Below are 19834 nucleotides of genomic sequence, written 5' to 3'. Positions count from 1 at the left end.
TTTTTTAAGATTTACAGTTGGATGGAAACTCAATGAGTATTTCATTAGTAACCAGCACGCATATCGAGTTAACCCTTTTGCAGGGAATTAAACATTATTTCACATGCAAAATCAGGACTTGTGCTAGGTCTTCTGCTATAGAAATTCTAAATAGCTCCAGTTAAATGTCTTCCACATGCAGAATGTGTGGTAACGATGTATGTTGGGGTTGAGAAGGAATGAACTGAACCACCACTATGAGGGGCCGTTTGAGTCATTGTTCAGAATTACCCTCTCACAGACACATGTAAGAGCATATCAGTGTAGTATATGAGAGGAAATTTCAGTATAGTATTAAAGAGGCAGTTTCAGTATAGTGTATAAGAGGATTTATTATAATGTGTGAATGATTTCAGTATAATATATGAGAGGTTTCAGTATAATGTGTGAATGACTTAAATTTCACATGTGTCTGTGGGAGGGTAATTCTGAATAATGTCTCAAACGGCCCCTCATACACCACAGCCCTGTCAGTCAATAACACTCTAGCAACCTTGCTCACAATGTCAAGGTCAGTAATAAAAAGTGTGATATGGACAAAGACTACTTTATAGGGTTGCATTTTATGGTTGTTTTTAAAGTAAGTTCTCAGACACTTGTTTGTAGAGTGTTCTTTCATCATTCAGCTTAAAGAAACTGGGATGTACTTATTCAGTTTTAATTAGTAGTTTAAAAAATGTTCAGATGACATTGCAGATATTTGGCAAATTATAATCTTCCAATCCTGCCACTATGGTCTCTTTTTTTTAAGCAATCTACAATACATAAACTCAAGATGATTTTTTTTCACTGAATAGGTTTAGTATATATATATATATATATATATATATATATATATATATATATATATATATATATATATATATATGTGTGTGTGTGTGTGTGTGCATAAGTATGTATGGAAATTAGTTCAGGGAGCTACAATCTCTGAACTAATTCCATTGTGATCAATTCTGTTGTAGATGACCCCTGTTCAATAAAGTAAATAAACAAACAAACAATTTGGCCCCAGGCCAAATGTAGGTGCCTACTCCTGGTTTAAGCAGTCATTAACATGGAGCTATAATAATCAGATTCCTGCAAGCTGAGGAAAATTGCATGTTTAATACAGAAATTGACACCAAAATTGTCCTCTCCTATATTCCCTTTCATCAAAATGAATTTCACAGCAGTTTCACCCTTTTACTTCCAGACTTAACTGACTTGCTGTTTTTGGCTGTTTTTCCCATGCTAATTTCACCAACAGATGTTTAAGTTCAGCAATGCAGAGGAGGAAATGTGAGAGAAATACTCTGCCATAGAATTATCTGTCATAACTCTGAAAGAAGAGGTAAAAATCCAGCCAGCATTGAGGTGCTACTTCATATTTCTTGCCTCCAACTGGACTAAGTTTGCATTTTTCCCTCCTGCACCATAAAGTATTGTAACAAATTTCCCCTTCTTTTCTTGTCCAAAAGTGTCGTCTTGTTTTTTATCAGGGTTTACAAAAAATGGATATCAATTTGTTGGAAACTTCTTTAGAGGTTCTCCCAGAGGTTTAAGTTGGAAACTTGACTCTAAAAACGGATTAAGACAGGAGACGAAAGAATTGTATCACAAAATATAATCAAAAAATATTACTTTTGCTCTGTTCTTCACCCCCATTTAAATGTCAACAATAAAAAGAACTGCATACTGTGCTGTTATAGAAGAGCCAACCTGGAATGACCCAACTTTTAACTTTGATTTAATGGCCTGTCCTCATACAGAGGTCTTTTTCAGGCAGCCTGGCTAATTAGACCTCTTCTCAGATTGAAGTCACTTGAGACTGTGTAATGTCATACCTAGTAGGAAAAACAACAGAATTGTAAATTATTATATTCACATAATACTAGCAAAATAACACGAATACCTTAACACATTTTTTTTTACTTTATTTTTCCAAGTAAAATGTTTGAGAACCAGTTCTCATTTACAAGCATGACCTGAAAAGTTTCAGGAAGTTTGTTGACATTTTAATATTACATTCAAATTATTGAATTTTGTCAGTTGATTATTAAAAATCAAGCTTATTGTTTATTTATTTTTTTTATTACAAGAATATTCTGATATGTACATATTCAATGAGGCATTGACCCTATAGATGTAAAGGTTTACTCCTAGTAGAGTAAAATGCTGCAGGAGCCAATAAACAAATGTCTAAATATACCTCAGATTTGTGTGGGGGAAAAATACACACTTTAAAACAAAACTTGTGCATCTTCTAACATTATTTATCAGTAATAAAATACTCTTTATTGAAACTGTCACTGTGTCCTCACAGTAATACTTGTGACAGCTCCTGGTGCCTCTTATGCAACTTCCAGGAAGACAGAAATGGCATTTAAATGTTTGACTAAAAGAACACAGCAGAGAAGGGGGTAGAATCCATCTTTTTCTCAAGGTTACTAAGTTCTGTTTACCACAGTCACCAAACAACAGGCCCTGTCTTTATGAATCTGAAAGCATAAGGTACATTGTAGCCTGCAAACAAAGGTTTAAAATGAGAAAAATGTAATAATTTAATTTTTAATTAAAACTACCACACTTTGTGGTTAGAAAAGCACAAAGAATGAACTGTACATCAGTTATACTTGCTTGGTCCTGTTGTCTTCTTGGTAAGCAGACAGGAATGGTCTGAATGATGTCATGAGGGGACTTCCACAGTGTTTATCTCTGTTTCACACTATTTAGACATTTTAATGATAGGCAGTTATAATATTATGCACATGAGGCATATTCATACCAAGCAATTTTTGAGGTTTTTAATCCCAAATCTACCTTCTCCACAGGCTTACCAGATTGTTACAACCCAACAAGTATATGTAAAAAGAGTTTTTCTAGGCCTGATGCAACTATGAGCTTATGTTTTGCTTTATGGACATCATCTTACTTACAAACTCTTACCTTTACATTCCAGCAATAGTAACAGTCTGTTTCATTCAGCTTGGAAGCAACTGGTTAGATTCAGAGTTTCAAGACTTCCAGACTTGAAGCAGCTGATGTTTATGTACATAATATGGCATTCTGTCAAGCTTTAGAATCAGTTCTTCTGAAATGACAATGTCATAAATAGTTTGTAAAGCAAATGTTCTTCACTGATGTATTTTTTAAAGATTTTATGGGCTATACATAAATTATGTATGTAGATGAAACTGTCATTTCCAGTTTGACTATAAGCTGTAATGTGACAGGGTGAAAAAAAAAAAAGTTTTGGGGAAAATTTTGTATATCAGAGATGTCCACAAGTCCAAGTCAAGTCTCAAGTCTTTCACCTCAAGTCCAAGTCAAGTTTCAAGTCTAACTTGTTTCCGCCAATGGGTGCGGGTCAGGACAGAACAGTTAGGGTGCAAATATGGTTTGTAAACTATAATCTTGCTGCTTTTTCACAAGCAACTGTAACCTAACCTGGGAGGCAAAGTATCCGTCTAATAGCAATAGATGCCTCAGCTACGTAATAGCATGACGCTATCACAGCATAACGCCTTCTTGAAGTATAACCACAACACGACTCAGAAACAAAGGAGGACAATGGCGGTCTTCCAGTAGTTTGTTTTTTCTTCTTGGCGGTGCTTCGTAATGCCATTTTAAACGGAGATTTAATCAACAAAAGAAAAATGGTGCTTTTAACATGGAGCCATTCCTGCTTTGTTTTTATGCCACGTTACACAAGAAGTGGTATTTTTCTCAACCAATCAACAAATTGCAGTTTGTCAAGCTCCACCCTTTTGGGTCTGGTCAGTTAGACTGGTACCCCAACGGAAGGGTCCCAAGAAAGTAGGATGGGTCAGGTCGGATATAAGGGTACCCTTCCCACTTTTTGCTTACGGAAACACAAAAAAACATGCATCCCCCCATCCCCCACCCGTCGGTAGAAACTGGGCTTTTGGCATCAAATCCAAGTCAAGTTGAGTCACTTTTAGTTGTAATGAGTAATGCGACACCTGTTGTCTGGTCTGCTTAGAGGACTGCATTATAATATCCAAGGAATTTGAAATCCGTATACACCCTTTATCTATCAGCATTTAGTAACAACACTGATCTTTAGCTTACACTGACAAATGCTTTGTCCCTCTCCTTTAGATGATTTCTTTGCCTTTCTGAATTTGGAAAACCTAAAGATAAACATAGAAATTTATTCAAATTAGTAAATATGTTTTTAATGTAACTTAGAGTTTTCAGTGTGAACCAAAATACACCAGACTCATAAAGAAATTTCAAATACTAATACTGCAGTTCATTATTTTTTACTGAATGTAGAAAGAAAGACCAGTGTGCTGCACTTTAGTGCAGAATCACAGCTACCCTGCTGATGCTCTCATAATGGTCCCTTTTTAATAAGTTTTTAATACCCAAGGCTCTCTGCTGTATATTGACAATACTGACCATTACTGTCATAGACACAATTATTATCCTTCACATGCAACCACTCTGCCAACCACTAGAGCTCAAGGTGTGTATAATCCTTTATATATATATATATATATATATATATATAAATATATATATATATATATATTGGGAGGGGCTGTCAAATTGTTAAAAAGTTGATTAAAATGATTAAAAAGTTTAATCAGATTAATCACAGCTTTCAAATTGCTCATGATTAACCACAGCTTCCAAATTAATCATGATTAATCACCATCCGCGAGTTTTTATATGCCTGAAATTTGCCCATTTTTACAGTACTGTATCAACCGAAAGAGCCAATGCTTACAAATAGTTACTGTTATCTGACCTTCCCTTTGGTAAATGTCAGATTTTCAATGGTCATTAAAAGCAGCATGTAATGTACTTCAATATGTTGTTCTAAATCACCTCTACCATGTTCTAAATCATAATTCATTCAATTCAATTCATATGTATTATCATCCTACCGACCGTCTCCATGGGGATAATTTCTGTCATAAAACCACCAGCTGTGACGATTGAAGTTAAACATTGAAGAAAACTGATGATCTGGCTAAGAACAGGTTTTTCCTTTTGTCATTGTAATGTGAGTGTTTGTGCAGCAGTGATAAATGTCCTACAGCAGCATCACCCAAAGTAAACACCTGTTGATAAAATAGATCATTGTTTTACTAGTTTTTCTTCATTTTTTACATTAGATAATCACTTTAGTTGTAATGATCAGTTAAATCCTTCATAAAATCTAGACCTAAAAAAATGGCTAATTTGCCCCCCTTTTCCTGGTCAGTGCTCTTGCCTGGCCCCTCATCAGAACTTTTCCGGACACGCACCTGCTTAGCTGAAATATAAATCTTTTCTACAGCTACATCCTTTCGTCAGCTACTTTGTTGGAGAAAGTCTTACCAAAAACAATACTTTGGGGCAAATGCATGACGGCGAGAGCCGTGAATATATATATATATATATTTATATACACATAAATACAGCACCAAACTATAAACTATAAAACTACCAAACTATAAAACTAAACTTTGATATTCTGTATGTCAAAGTTTAGTGTTGTCCCATGAAAAGTTATAATGAAATATTTGCAAAAATGTAAAGGATGTACTTACTTCTGCGAGATACCATTCATTATGTTCTGATGCTAAATCTTGACCTTTGCCCCAAATCAAAAAATGACAGCATGTCGTGAACTGAACTCAAAAAGGGACACAATTATAAGAACACATTCATGCAACTTAATGACTCAAATAAAGGAATCTCTGTTTATATCCTGCACACAAAAAGTGTGTCATGTGGAAATTCAGAGGAAAAAACAAACAAACAAACATGTAACTCACTATAGGGGAATTTCGCACAGCTCAAACTACACCTTCACTTACGCCTGTCAAAGCTCTCCGTCTCCTCCCCTTGACCCAGACCCTCCCCTGTCCTCGCTGCAAGAACAAAGCACCCGCTGTATGTGCCTGCTTTGGGGAGTCAGCCTGGGAGAACACTAAGCTGTCTCCATCGTGGCTATGATTGAGGCCATTTGGGCAAGCTGAGGTTAGAAGGGAGGACTGGGGGAGGGCTGGGTGTTTGGAGGGAGGCAGAATGACGGATGGGGTGTGTGTGGGAACTGTGCCCTGGCCCGCCTGTCCACTTGTGAAAAGGGCCAGTGCACTGCCAATTTGCAATGCAGATCTTCCCCTATTGCAGGCTCTGTTTGGGAAAAGCGCATCAATGGCTGGCACAAAGCGGGCCTCCACTGATGGCAAATGTCATTCCCATTTTGATTCTTGACCCCCTTTATTTTCCAACTTGGCCTATTCTAAAAAAAAACAAAAAAAACAAAGAAGGACCCCAAACCCCTCGCCGTATTGTGTTTTTTCAGTCTCAACCAGCCCTCTCTGTTGTGGATTGCCACATTAGACTGCAAGAAAAAAGAAAACAAAGTTCAGAGTTCCCATTCACATTAGGGGCAGTAATTGTCATTCACACTGAGATGGTGTGAAATACGTCGGGATAAGAATAGGAGAAAGGAGCATTGGAAATTCTCTCCTCTGTTCGATGAGAAGTGAGTGTTGTTAACTATCGCGGTCATTATCATTACACTCTAATTTGTCACTAAGCCAATTTAACTCCAGCAGCTAAATAAATAGATAAATAACAAAGCTGGGGCTGGCACTTCTGCAAGTGGTGACTGTGGCTCTCAGGATGGAAAAACATAAAGGCCTTTTAATAACTTCTCAGACAAACTGGAAAAGCTTAAATTTTCCTCCTTTACTGAAGATGATTTCCTTTCAGATTCTCAAACAAACACGAAAATGTTTTATACACTACCGTTCAAAAGTTTTGGGGTCACTTTGCCATTTGATTCAATAGGGAAGTGACCCCAAACTTTTGAATGGTAGTGTACTTATAAGTTTTAAGTGCTGTGTAAGCTTGGAGAAAATTTAGAAAGTAGAAGAAGTTGTCTGTTATATTTTCTTTTATATATATATATATATATATATATATATATATATATATATATATATACATTTGAATGTCATAGAATTTATATTCAGTTTATTTAAAATTGCCAAAAAATTTTATGTCACTAGAGCAAATATGTCAGATTCATCTTATTGTTCTTTAATAAATTCTATCTTTACATATTGAAAAGTTAAAAGTAAACCTATTTTATACAACGTCCATGAATTTCTATTAACCTGTAATTATGAAACTACTAACTTTCATAAACAAAAAGATTATTTTATTTTGACTCTAAGTTCCTCCTAAAGCCAGGCTTAGCCTGTGATTAAATTAGGAAAATCACTTTTGTTATTTGAAAATCTTATAAAGTAGTCATAATTAATAGTGAATTTCTTCTTATCAACCCCGGGAAAAGGTAGTGTGACTGTATCCAAACAGGGGATCTGAACAGAATTTCACCTGGAATCAACTAGACCAGTTAAAACTGTTTGGGATCAGTTTGGAGATACAAGTTAAACAGACATAGTAGGACACTGAGACATTTCAAGGTCAAATAATGAACAAACATGATGAAAGCAACAAAGAAAGAATATATAAATAGGCAGGAAATGGTACGGCTTAAGCTACTACTATAGTCTTTACTAGAAAATGCAGAAACTGCAAATCTAATATTCTTAAACTTATGTAGTGGGCCACTTGCAAAGGAGATGTCGTTGGATGTTATGATGTTTTCCAAACCTTAACCGAGTAGATTTTAAAGCCTACACCTTCACCAAACACATAAATATAAATGTAGAAATCCAGTCAAATTCAGATCTTTAGCATGACAATCATGTATGTGTTTCTACAGTTAAACAGTTTTCATCTAAAACATGGACTCTGTGACCTGATAAATATAGCAAACCTTCATTTTCTGATTATTTTATGAAATATCTTTGGATTGTGTTATTTAATACAATAATGTTGAGTCAAGTTAAAGTAACTGTTTTTGTAGTTAAGTCTTGCCACTTTCACAAATTTCCATGAGAATTTTCTAAACATTAACAAGTAAAACATGTAGATATTAAATATTTTAAATGCCCTCTTTTCAATCATATATTAGCGTTATATTTTAGACCATGTAGTGTTCTTTTTTAGTGACACAGTTACTGAGGAAATCCACTGAGAAATCTAATGGTCATTTGGGTTAATACAGTGCTTTATAAAACATTAAACTGAGAAAACATAGAGGGCAAAAAGATATATCTCCACCCGCCCTCCAGCAGAGCTCACTCTGATAGACTGACAAATCTATCTAAAAAAATAAAAAATAAAAATGAGGTGCAGACCTAAAAAGAAGAAAAAAAAATTATATGAACTTTTTAATATTACTTTTTGTTTTTCACTACATAATTCCAAAGCTGACAGAAGCAGACAGACAGATCTGGTGGTCTGCTTGCGTCTGACCAGGGCAGAAAAAATAAAGCCAAACACAAACACAACAATTTTGTGGCTGCACCAATAGTGCAGCATAGCTGAGGCTGATGAACATATCATGTCTTTGGATTTTTAAATGTTTGCAGATTTGTTTTTGACACATGCTTTGAATTTTGTTTTCTGTTACCATAATATAGATTTATTCTAAAAATGAAAAATCATGGTTATTTTGCGCTTCATTTTTTTTCTATTTAGGAATGTTCCTCAGTAGTGGGAATGGGGCCATTTTCTTTAATTCTGTGCATATTATTTTATGCGTTGTAACACTATACTGTCTATTTTAATGTTTAAACTGGACCTAAACTCCAGAAGGATTTATTTGCATAGTTATATTGAGGTCTGTGTCAACACTTTCTGTCATTGTGTCTCCACAGCCGTTGAAATTGCATGTCCCAGCTAGGCTAAGAAACCAGTTTTCCCAAGGATCTATTACAGTCCCTAGCCCAGTTTGTTTTTATTTGAAAGTTTAGATGAATTCCTCATTGAGCCCATGAGATGAGGTCAGCATACAATGTAATCAATTAAAGACAGGAGTTTTAAGGCAATCAGTGGCTTTCACTCACAGACACACAACATCATCATCAGGAATTTGTTTTTTAGTGTATTCCTCTGAGGCTCATTTAAGTTTGTTTGACTGTAGAGGTCAGATCCCAGAGTCAGTAGCAGACACGACCTCATCTGCTCTGAGATACGAACCAGAAAATTTGAAACTACTCCAGCAGGTCTAATTTCAGGGAAAGTGATAGACAACACAGACATACGAAAGAAATTTATTATTTATGGTCAATAAGGTGGATTTTTTTTGTTGCAACCTAATCATAAAAAAAGTAGTTTCCATTGATCATTAATTATCATGTTCAATGTAAGTAAACTCGAAAAGTTTGATTATTTTTTAAAGCATGCTTTATTATAACTTTTTACTTAGTTTTAATGAGCTGCGGAAGATTTGTTACCAAGCTGAAAGTAAGCTTAATGTGCCTCGTTGGCTCCAAAAGACCTTTTTCATGATTCAGTAGCAGAAATAAAGTGTCTCTGAACTCTGCAAGAAGGCAGAAGGATCTATTTTCACCTCTTAGAAGTGCCATCATTTGGAAGGTGGAAGTACACGCTCTAAATCGCATCCCGGTGAGCTGTGTCGCGGCTTGAATGTCAGCACCGCCAACAACCCAGCATGGCTCTTCAAAACTCCCCTCGCTGCCTCCTGTTACAGGCGCTGCTCAGCACCATTTGGCTTCTGCATCATCATATCTTTTCAAGTGTTTGTATTTGGCTCAGTTGGTCTATGTTACACTTTGGATGCTTTGAAGTACGTAGGGAATAGATGAATATGTTTTTCCCCTCATCATTTGGCATCTTTGGCAAGAGTGAAAATATGGTAAGTATGCAGGATGTCAATAATTTAGTAGATCCCTTGCTAAGAGCGTTAGCATGCAGACCTGTCTTATTTTTCAATAAGAACCTCTTGGAAATTATGACTTAATGTACTTGTCCTCACTAGAGTTTTGGCTCCCCAGTCTTGTCAGGAAACTCAGTCTTATTTTTATCTTTTGGGACATACATATGTGCTGTAGTTAAACAGGGTTAACAGATTGAAATATTGACCAGAACTAATTTGTGAGTTACAGCTGTGTCAAAAAATACTTCAACAGTAAATAACTCTAAGCAGCAGATAATACACCCTAAGTTCCCTTCTTACAGCTACCCCACTGTCTGAGAAGTCTCACTCAGTTACCACAGCATATTTCTGCAAATCACCCCCTCGATCCCCTGACCTTATGCACCCACAACGCATCCAGGACCGTCCACGACTGGACACTCGCTGACATGCATGTAATCGGGAACTTGTGCAAAGGGATCATGTGAGTGTTTGAATATGAGGTGGAACAAATTTGAATTGTAGCAAAACAGGGAAAAGGGAGGTAGGATGGGTGAATTTCTTTTCTTGTCAACATTTTTTTAAGCTTTTGAAAGAAGTTCATCTTTGTTGAAATGTGGGCCAATAGGAAAAGGGAGGACTTGGTCTCATGGTGCTATTTGGAAAAGTTGCCTAAGCTGTGCTGTCAAGTCACACCAGATGGGGGGGAGTAGCATAATGGACCTCTGTGACCTCTGTAATAGGCGCATCACTCCAGAGTCAGTAGGACACCAATAAAAACATCAGTCAGACACAGGAGGTCAGAACCTCAACAGGATGGTTCAGTTTTATCAGAACAGACAGGATGAAGAATGGTGGTGAAGCAAAGAACACGAACAGTGTTGTAACTGATTTTATGATTTTAATTTAACTTGAACAATTTCTGTTAAAGACATGCAAAACATTTCAACTGTGATGGCACAGTGACATTCATTGTGTAGATTCCTGGAGTCCTAGTTGCCCAACAGCATCCAGACACTTGACAACTTTTTCTTCTGGGACACTGCATCACATGCTAGCAACGGGATTTCAACACTGGCCAATTTGAATGTGCAGCGTCACTAATGCATCAAAGAAACAAAGAAAGAGAGGAAAAGAAGAGGGTAAAGGACAGAGCAGGAGAAAAGACATGAGTCAACATCAGACTGACTTTTACAAAGTGGAGAGCTCGGAGTACATTTAGGATGTAAGATGGATGCGGTCGTTAGGGGCCGGCTCATTGAGAGTAGTACTTCTTTCAAAAGTCATAATATAATGATGCATTCAAGTACAAAGATAAAATTAACTACTGGTATGTGGAAAATATAAAATAATTAGACCCCATAAAATGATCAATATGTACAGTTGCCAGAATATAAATGGATAATCATAACATCTTCTGACTGATATTCACATGAATGTTTTGGCACAAAGTTACAGGCTAGTTTATAGATTATAGACCCCACACTTCCATCCAGTTACCGTCCCATATCTTTAATAAATGTAGACCTGAAAATAATTAGTAAAGCTCTTGCCAGAAGGATAGAAAAAATAACCCCTCTTATAATACATCCGGACCAGACAGGTTTTATAAAAGGTCGACATTCATCTACTAACACACGTAGACTAATTAACCTCATTGATTACTCTACTTTACATAATCTAGAATCCACAATCATTTCTCTAGATGCAGAAAAAGCCTTCGACAGGGTAAACTGGAAGTTTCTATTTGCAACACTAGACAAATTTGGGTTTGGACCTTCTTTCATAGAGTGGATTAAAATATTATATAATAACCCAAATGCATGTGTGAAAACCAACGATCAAACTTCTCCAAGCTTCCGCTTACAGAGAGGCACCAGACAGGGCTGTCCACTCTCCCCCTCACTTTTTGCCATTTTCATAGAGCCGTTAGCAGCTGCTATTAGACAAAATATAGAAATTAAAGGAATCCAGGGCAAAAATATAGAACATAAAATAAGTCTTTATGCAGATGATGTATTACTCTTCCTTCAGAACTCACAAACATCACTCTCTGAGACAATCACAGTTATTAATAAGTTCTCATCAATATCTGATTATTCTATTAACTGGTCTAAGACTACAGCCATGTCCATCAACTGTGACCTACAAAACATCCCTAATATCAAAATACAGACAGGAAACATTAGATATTTAGGTATAAATATTTCCCCCAGATTATCAGATTTAACAAAATTAAACTATGTTCAGCTACTAAAAACAATAGAAGATGATCTCTTACGGTGGAGGCGCTTACCCATCTCAATAATGGGGAGAGTTGCCACCATTAAGATGATGATCCTACCTAAAGTTAATTATTTATTTTCAATGATACCCACTAAACCCTCCACCAGTTGGTTTAAATCTCTGGACTCTTTCATATCCAAGTTTCTTTGGAAAAACAAGCCGTCACGTATCAGTCTTAAAACCTTACAGCAGACTAAAGATAGAGGAGGACTGGACCTACCAAACTTTAATAACTACTTTATAGCTAACAGGCTGCAGTACATCTCCAAGTGGCTCAAACCCAGTTATCTGGATGAGCCGTGGCTAGATGTGGAGCAGGCTTTGTGTGAGGACTTAGTCATCTCTGACCTGCCGTTCATCAGCTCAACCATTAAACCATATAAGTGCTTTAAAAGCCTTAACATCCGTTTTTCCTTAATGGCTTGGTGGGAATTCTGTAAGATAACCAGATCTTCCCTCTTTCCATGTAGACTTACACCCATCTGGAACAACCCTGACATCCTGCAGAACAAAAAGATGATAAACTTCACTCAATGGAAGACTAAAGGAATACAACAGTTAGGACAGATAATAGAAAATGGAAACTTTGTATCTTTCAACACAATTGTCTCACAGTATGGAATCAACAGCAATAAATTCTTAGAGTACCACCAACTAAAATCAATTATATGTAAGAAGTATACCCCTGTACAGTTAGACTTGCAGCTTCCTGTCAGAATAGCAGAATTCCTGAATCATAATACTCCAAAATTATTATCAAAAATATATAGATTACTTGCAAAGCTAGAAGACAGGATATCTCTCCCGACTTCAAAATGGGAAGATGATTTATCTAATAACTTTGATCAGAAAAGATGGTCACAAATATGTTTAAACACGTTTAAAATGACTCAGAATTCAAATATACAACTAATACAATTCAAAATTCTCCATAGAACTCATTATACAGGACACAGGATGTTCAGGATGGGCCTTTCACCATCAGATATCTGCCCACACTGCTCTGAGAACACCTCTGATAGCTACATCCATGCGCTGTGGTCCTGCACACCTGTCCAAAGGTTCTGGATTAAGGTGTGTGAAGATCTCTCAAAATGGTTTAAAACTAGTTTTCCTGCAAACCCCACACTTTGCCTACTGGGCGACCTGGGTGACACCAACATAGGAATACACTCCATAAACTTGGTCCTCGCAGTCTTATGCATCGCAAAGAAAACTATTCTTGTGAACTGGAAAGATAAGAATAATTTGTCTATCCAGCAGTTTAGAAATCTCCTGTTAGATCACATCAGCATTGAGACAATGTCTGCCTCCTCCAGGAACCAGTCAGATGACTTTCATTCCCTCTGGTCCCCTGTGACTGGCTACATCACTTAATGTAGGTGGAGGATTGCGGCTTCGCTGGGATGGGGGCGGATGTGGGTGGGGGGTCCCTGGTGGCTTCGGGTCTCCGGTTGTCTCCTGGGTGGGGATCTAGGCTGCTCCGCTGCTGGGTCGGCTGGGGGTTCCGGTCTGGGCGGGCGGCATTGGGTGGGCCCCGGGGTGGGGCTGCCTCGTGGCGGTGGGGGGTGGCTGCCGGGGTGCCTGGGTCGGTGTCCGTCGGCCCCTGGCCGGGTGGCCGGTCGGGCCCGGGGTGGGCCGGGTGGGGGCCCCGGGCTCTGGGGCGTCGGGTCTCCCCCCGCTCCTGGGGGTGGGGGGTCTGCCGCTGCTGGGGGGGGCTGGGCCCGTCCGGATGTGCCGTGCCGGGGGTTGGTCCGTGCCCTGGTGCTTGGTCGCAGCCCCGGAACCTGGGTGGGGGTGTGTTTGTGTGTGGGTGTGTGTGTGTGTGTGTCTGTGGGTATGCTGGTGTGTGGGTGGGTGTAGAGGGACGTGTGTGCCGTATGTGTGTGTGGGTGTGTATGAAGGTCTGGGTGTGTGCGTGTATGTGTGTGTGTGAGTAGTGTGCGGGTGTGTGTGTGGAGGTCTATGTGGGATGTGGGTGTGTGTGAAGGTATGTATATATGAGTGTGTGCACGTGGAGGTCGAGGTGTGTGTGGAGGAGTGAAGGAGTGGGTGGAGGCGTGAGTATGTATGGAGGTGCTTGTGTGTATATGCAGGTATGTATGTGAGTGTGTGTGTAGTGGTGTATGTGTATGGAGGGGTATGAGAGTGTGTGTGTATGTGGGCACCGGTGTGTGTGTTTATAGGTATGTGCGTGACGTGTGTGTGTGGAGGTATGTGCACGTATTGAGGTGTTGGTATATAGAGGTGTGTGAGAGTGTGTGTGAGTGGCTGGGGAGAAAAAAAAAAAAAAAAAAAAAAGGGGAGTGTGTGCGTTTGCAGGGGGTTAGGACGTGTCCTCTGGGGGGCGCCCTGGCTGGGTGTTGGGGGCGGGGGCCTGGGGTTCCCTTCCTTCGCCTCGCCCCCCTCCCACTCAGAAAGAGGAAAGTGGCCCCTTGGGCTGGTGGCTGGCCCCTGGGGGGGTTCGTGGCGTGCCTGGGTTGGGGTGCCTGCTCTGGGCCTGTGACGCCCTTCGGGGCCGGCGGGGGACGGGGGCGCCCTAAGCCACTGGCGGGTCGTCTTCCAGGGGGGAGGCTTACCCCCCTCTGGACCTACATCTCCTGACCCCTCCCCTCCCCACTCTTCACTACATACACAGGTAGGGCCGTGGGGGGTGTGCTTGTTGCGCTGGGCGGGGCAGGGGGGGTCATCATAGTGGCCCCGTTGCTTCGCCGAGCGGCAGCATGCCTCCCAGCTTTTAATTCCACTTAGTCACTGAGCACAAATAACATTTGCAACATACAAACACGTTTTGGGGGGTGGAACATGCGAGGTCAGGTGGGTGGGACTGCTCAGGTGGCCCCACCCCCTCCTCAATGCAGTTACTGCCCCCCAATTTTAACCCTCTTTTTTTAATTGCAAACAGCACATAATATATTCCCTCACTAGTGGGGGAGGGAGGGGCGATGGGGTCTTCAAGCGCCCCTGTCTCCATGGATGGCCCGGGGGCGGGGCGGGCCGGGTGGCCTGTCGCGTTGGCCCGGGGCGTGGGCGGGCTGTCCCGGGGGGCTTGGCTGCTGGCCCTGGGGGGAAGGTGCTGTTTTGGGGGTGGGGAGTGGGGGACTGGGGCGGGGTGGGGGGGGTGGGGGCCTGGCTCGTGTCTCCTCGCCTCCTGGCTGGGGCTGTCCCCCCGCGGCGTGGGGTGGCGGGAGGATGGTGGTGGGGGGATGGTGTTTGTTTGTGTGTGTGTGTGTATGTGGGGGGGGGGGGGGGGGGGGGGGGGGGGGGGGATGGGTGGTTGGGTGGTGGAGGGATGGTGTGTGTGTGTGGGAGGGTGGGGTGTGTGGAGGTGGATGTGTGGTGTGTGGGAGGGGGGGTGGTGTGGGTGTGGGAGGATGAATGGTGGAGGGATGATGTATGTGGGGGAGGATGGGGTATGTGTGGGAGAATGTATGGTGCAGGGAGGGGGAGTGTGTGGGAGGATGGATGGTGGAAGAATGGTGTGTGTGCAGGAGGATGGATGGTGTATGGGAGGGAGGATGGTGTGTGTGTGGGGGAGTGGTGTATGTTTGGGAGAGTGGGTGATGGAGGGGTGGTGTGTGTGTGTGTGGGAGGATGGGGTACGTGAAGGTGGATGTTTGGTGTAGGAGAGGGAGGACGGTGTATGTGTAGGAGAATGATGTATGTGTGGGAGGATGGGTAGTGGAAGGATGGTGTGTGTGTGTGTGTGTGGGAGGTGTGAAGGTGGAGGATGGTGTATGTGTGGGAGGATGAGTGGTGGAGGGATGATGTGTGTGTGGGAGGATGGGGTAGGTGTGGGAGAGTGTATGGTGGAAGGATGGTGAGTGTGTGGGAGGATGGATGGTGGAAGGATGGTGTGTGTGTGGAAGGATGGATGGTGGAAGGATGGTGTGTGTGTGTGGGAGGACAGAGTATGTAAGGGTTGGATGGTGTATGTGTGGGAGGATGAATGGAGGAGTGGAAGGAGAGTGTGTGTGTTTGTGTGTGTTGGTCTGGGGGGGGGGGCAGGACTGGTTCTCGGGGTGTGCGGCTGGGCGCTGGGGTGTGGGGCTGGCCTCTGGCGGTGGCCGTCTGGGCGGGCCGGGTCCCCCCGGGTGGCGTGCTGGCCCTTGGCCTGTGGGGGTGGGGGGTGTCCCTGCGCTCCTGGGCCCGGGCCCTCTGCCCCGTCTGTCCCGGGCGGCCGGTGCCCGGGGGGGTCGGGGACTGCTGGCCTCGGCCTGCCGGGGCCGGTGCCCTGTGTCCGCGGGGCGGCTCCTGCTGGGGTCTCCTGCTGCTGCCTTCCTGGGCGGGCGAGTGGTCGTCTCTGTGGACCGGTCGGGATCTGTAGCCTACGGGGGGGCTGGTGGCCTGGGTCTCGGGACCGCTGGCCTGACTCTGGCCTCTGTTCAAGTGAGGTGGCATCTGCATGATCACTCTGCATGGTCACTCCTTCCTGAACGTCTCCACACAGTCTTTGCGTCGCCATGTGGCCGAGTTCTCCAGCATATCCACACAGGTTTCTCTGCGCGTGTTCTTGAATACAGCAGTTTCACTTATATCTATTATCATATTTTTTTTTCTTTTTTTTTTTATTTCTGTTCTTATTATTATTATTACTCTTACTCTTATTATTATTACTACTACTATTATTATTATTACTATTATTGTGATTATTATTATTGTTACTATTATCAACTAGTTGTGTAATGACCTACTGGCCAGGATGATCTTAGCTATATATGTTGCAAGTAGTATGGATTACATGGTTTTCTGTATAATGTTTTAAGTCCCCACCCGCACTCCCCACACCCTTTCTGTCCCTCTCTCTCCCCTCCCTCTTCTCTCTACTTTCTTTTCTATCTCTCTCTCTCTCTGTCCCCTCCGGTCGAGTCCAGCATTAAGAGTCTGATTTAATAAAGTTTTTCATGTCATCAAGAGGGACTTTATACATGTAGTATAAATCCCTGCTTGATAGAGTAAAATTGCCCAGCACCAGACAGCAGCCAGACAATCATTCTGTTTGCAACGATGCTGGACAAGACAAGTTAAAAAAAAAAAAAAAAAAAAAAAAAAATCATAACATCTTCTGACTGATATTCACATGAATGTTTTGGCACAAAGTTACAGGCTAGTTTATAAATTTCTGTATTTATTTTTCTCCTTCCTTACGGATATGAGAATAATAGCATATTCACTATGATTTAATTAAGCTTAATTTGCATAGCATCATTTCATGACAATGCCCTCTCTTTTCAGTTTTAAAAATAGTCCAGTTCAATTAAAATTCAATCCAATTTGGCTTGTAATTACATAAAAATCTAATTAAGACAAGTACATCGTTGTGTCCATTGTGTAATAATTGATGTAACAAAAATACCAATGGTGTAGCTAAGGAAATCAACCACTGCATCAAATATATAGCATATAAACAGATTCTCATTGCTTTTTATGACGCTGTTACAATATGAATGGTGACTATTTTTTCAAAAAACAACTTCCAAATTGTCACACACTGATTGGTTGATCAGAATCCAGCTGCATCAGAATCATGCAGTGGATACTATTAGCATAGCCTCAAAGGAATAACTGGCAATATGCAGTCGATCCCTCTGCATCAGAAACTGACTGTAAGGGATTTCCTGTATTAGGGGGCTGAAGAAGTGTGTGATGACAATCATCCTAACAGCCTCTTGCCAGATTGTGAACAAAACCATAGGTGTGCAGTGCAGAATGCTGCACAGTATAAGCTTAGCAAAACTGTACAATTAGGACATTATCCTTATTCTGTTCCTTGAATAAATCAGTTTATATATATTATGTCTCTGTATTAATTCAAATGTAATCCTAAAGGATAACATTAGTTTTACTTGGCCACAAAATATATGACGTTAGAGGGGATTTATGGATTATTGAAAATGACATGGTTTGGGTTAGAATTAATATACATGATTAGGTCTTCATGTTACACAATACATGCTTAGAGAGTTAGGTAGTTAGGAGAGTACATGGCTCACTAAAATCATGTAACCTAAAGAAAACAACAACTTGTGGATGTGTTACCATGATGGATTGTGATAGTGCTACATTATGACAAAGAAGATTTATGAAACAATTACTGGCGAGACTGAGCTGGTCATCTTAACAAGGAACTCAGAGTGGTTTCCCACTATTTTTTTATGTTAGTCTGAACAGAGAACCTCACTGCTTCTTACTTTTCAACTTAATTTACTTTTACTCACTAGCATAACTTTTAAAGGATGAGGTTTGTATAGGGTTCTGTTCAGGGGTACAGGTTTATATGTGCCTTTTTTAAATGGTGTGAGACTGTGTTGGCTGTGAGCATTCACAGGAAACAGAAAGGAGTCCTTCAGGGCCCCTCTCTCAGCCTATAACAGACTCCAGAGTGGACGTGGGGGTGGTAGAGGAGGGGTCTCCGAGAGTCTGGAAAAATCATTTCCAGAGACCTGAAAACAGTCAAAAGCAACACAGTCACAAGAAAACCTTGGCTACTCTCCAAAGCTAACAATTAAAATGAGCAATGTGTTAAAAACCATAAGAGTGAGGTGGTAGAGACTCATATGACATCCACACTGGACTGACTGGAAAATGTTCAATAGCTAAAATACACAAAATATTTTAGTTACAACACACACAGTGGGTATAAATATGTAACATGCAACCCTTTCTTTATTTAAGTTAAACGTCACGGTTCTTTAAGACGAAGATAATCAAAGCAGCAGCACATGAACTCTGACACTTTGTTACCTGTTGAAAGTCTCAACAGGAGTTTAAAAGTTTAAGCTTTAAGATGTGTGGACTCAGTTAATTGCAAAAGCTAATACATCAAAATATGCTTGAGGACTGAAAGGCCATAGGTCTACTGGGAAAGAAAGAAATAGTCTTTTAATTACCTTAGGTTTGTCTATTTATTTCCTAATTACAGCTTAGAAATATTAGGTGATAGAGAAAGATGAGATAAAGTACCTTTTTAAAAAGACAAATGCCCTTTTTGTCACTAGCTGACACAACATCCTGAAAGTTCAGTGGATTGTCTGTTTAATATCACATTCTTCCTCTCAGCTCTGTCCTCACGCATCTTTTAATAGCAGTTTGTTTTAGGGTTAACACTCTTAAGATGGTGTGCAGAGAGATGTATTATATTTACACAGTTTGTGGAAATATTTATTAGTTTATTTGTGTATTTGGTTTATTTATTTTGAACATATTATTATGAACATATTTCAAAAGAAAGCAATAGCAAAATGGGCATCAGCCATAATTATTAAAACAATAACAACAATAATAAAAAGTATAATTATAATTTTCTCAATTCAAAAGGGGGTGGGAAGAAGTCTTACTTGTTTAATCCTCCCCATTTCAAATACATAAAAAATATATTTGGACTCAACAACATCACAGACTACCACAAACCAAAGAAAACATGGCCAGTAAGGCTACTGATATGGACCATTGTCTATATAGGCAACATTTCACAGCCATTTTCATTTCTTTGGTTTTGTAATGGCTAGCAAGGACGTTGCACTACTGATACTGCAATGACAGTTCTTCATTGACAAATGGGGACTTCGATCTTTAACTTTTGATTGGGAAAGAGATCAAAGAAACAACATTTCAGTCTAGACATATAACATGAGACCAACTTTATTTTTTCTGAAGCAGCTTATTTGTAATTAATATGAGAGCATGAAGAAATATGTCTGTTTTTAATTTGTTTATGACTTTTTACAGCAGCAGACTGACATGCAATGAGATAATATTATTGAGTGTTCT

Source organism: Melanotaenia boesemani, chromosome 8 (assembly GCF_017639745.1).
Source record: "Melanotaenia boesemani isolate fMelBoe1 chromosome 8, fMelBoe1.pri, whole genome shotgun sequence".
In the NCBI taxonomy this organism is placed as follows: Eukaryota; Metazoa; Chordata; class Actinopteri; order Atheriniformes; family Melanotaeniidae; genus Melanotaenia; species Melanotaenia boesemani.
Note: the sequence above shows the minus strand (reverse complement) of the source record.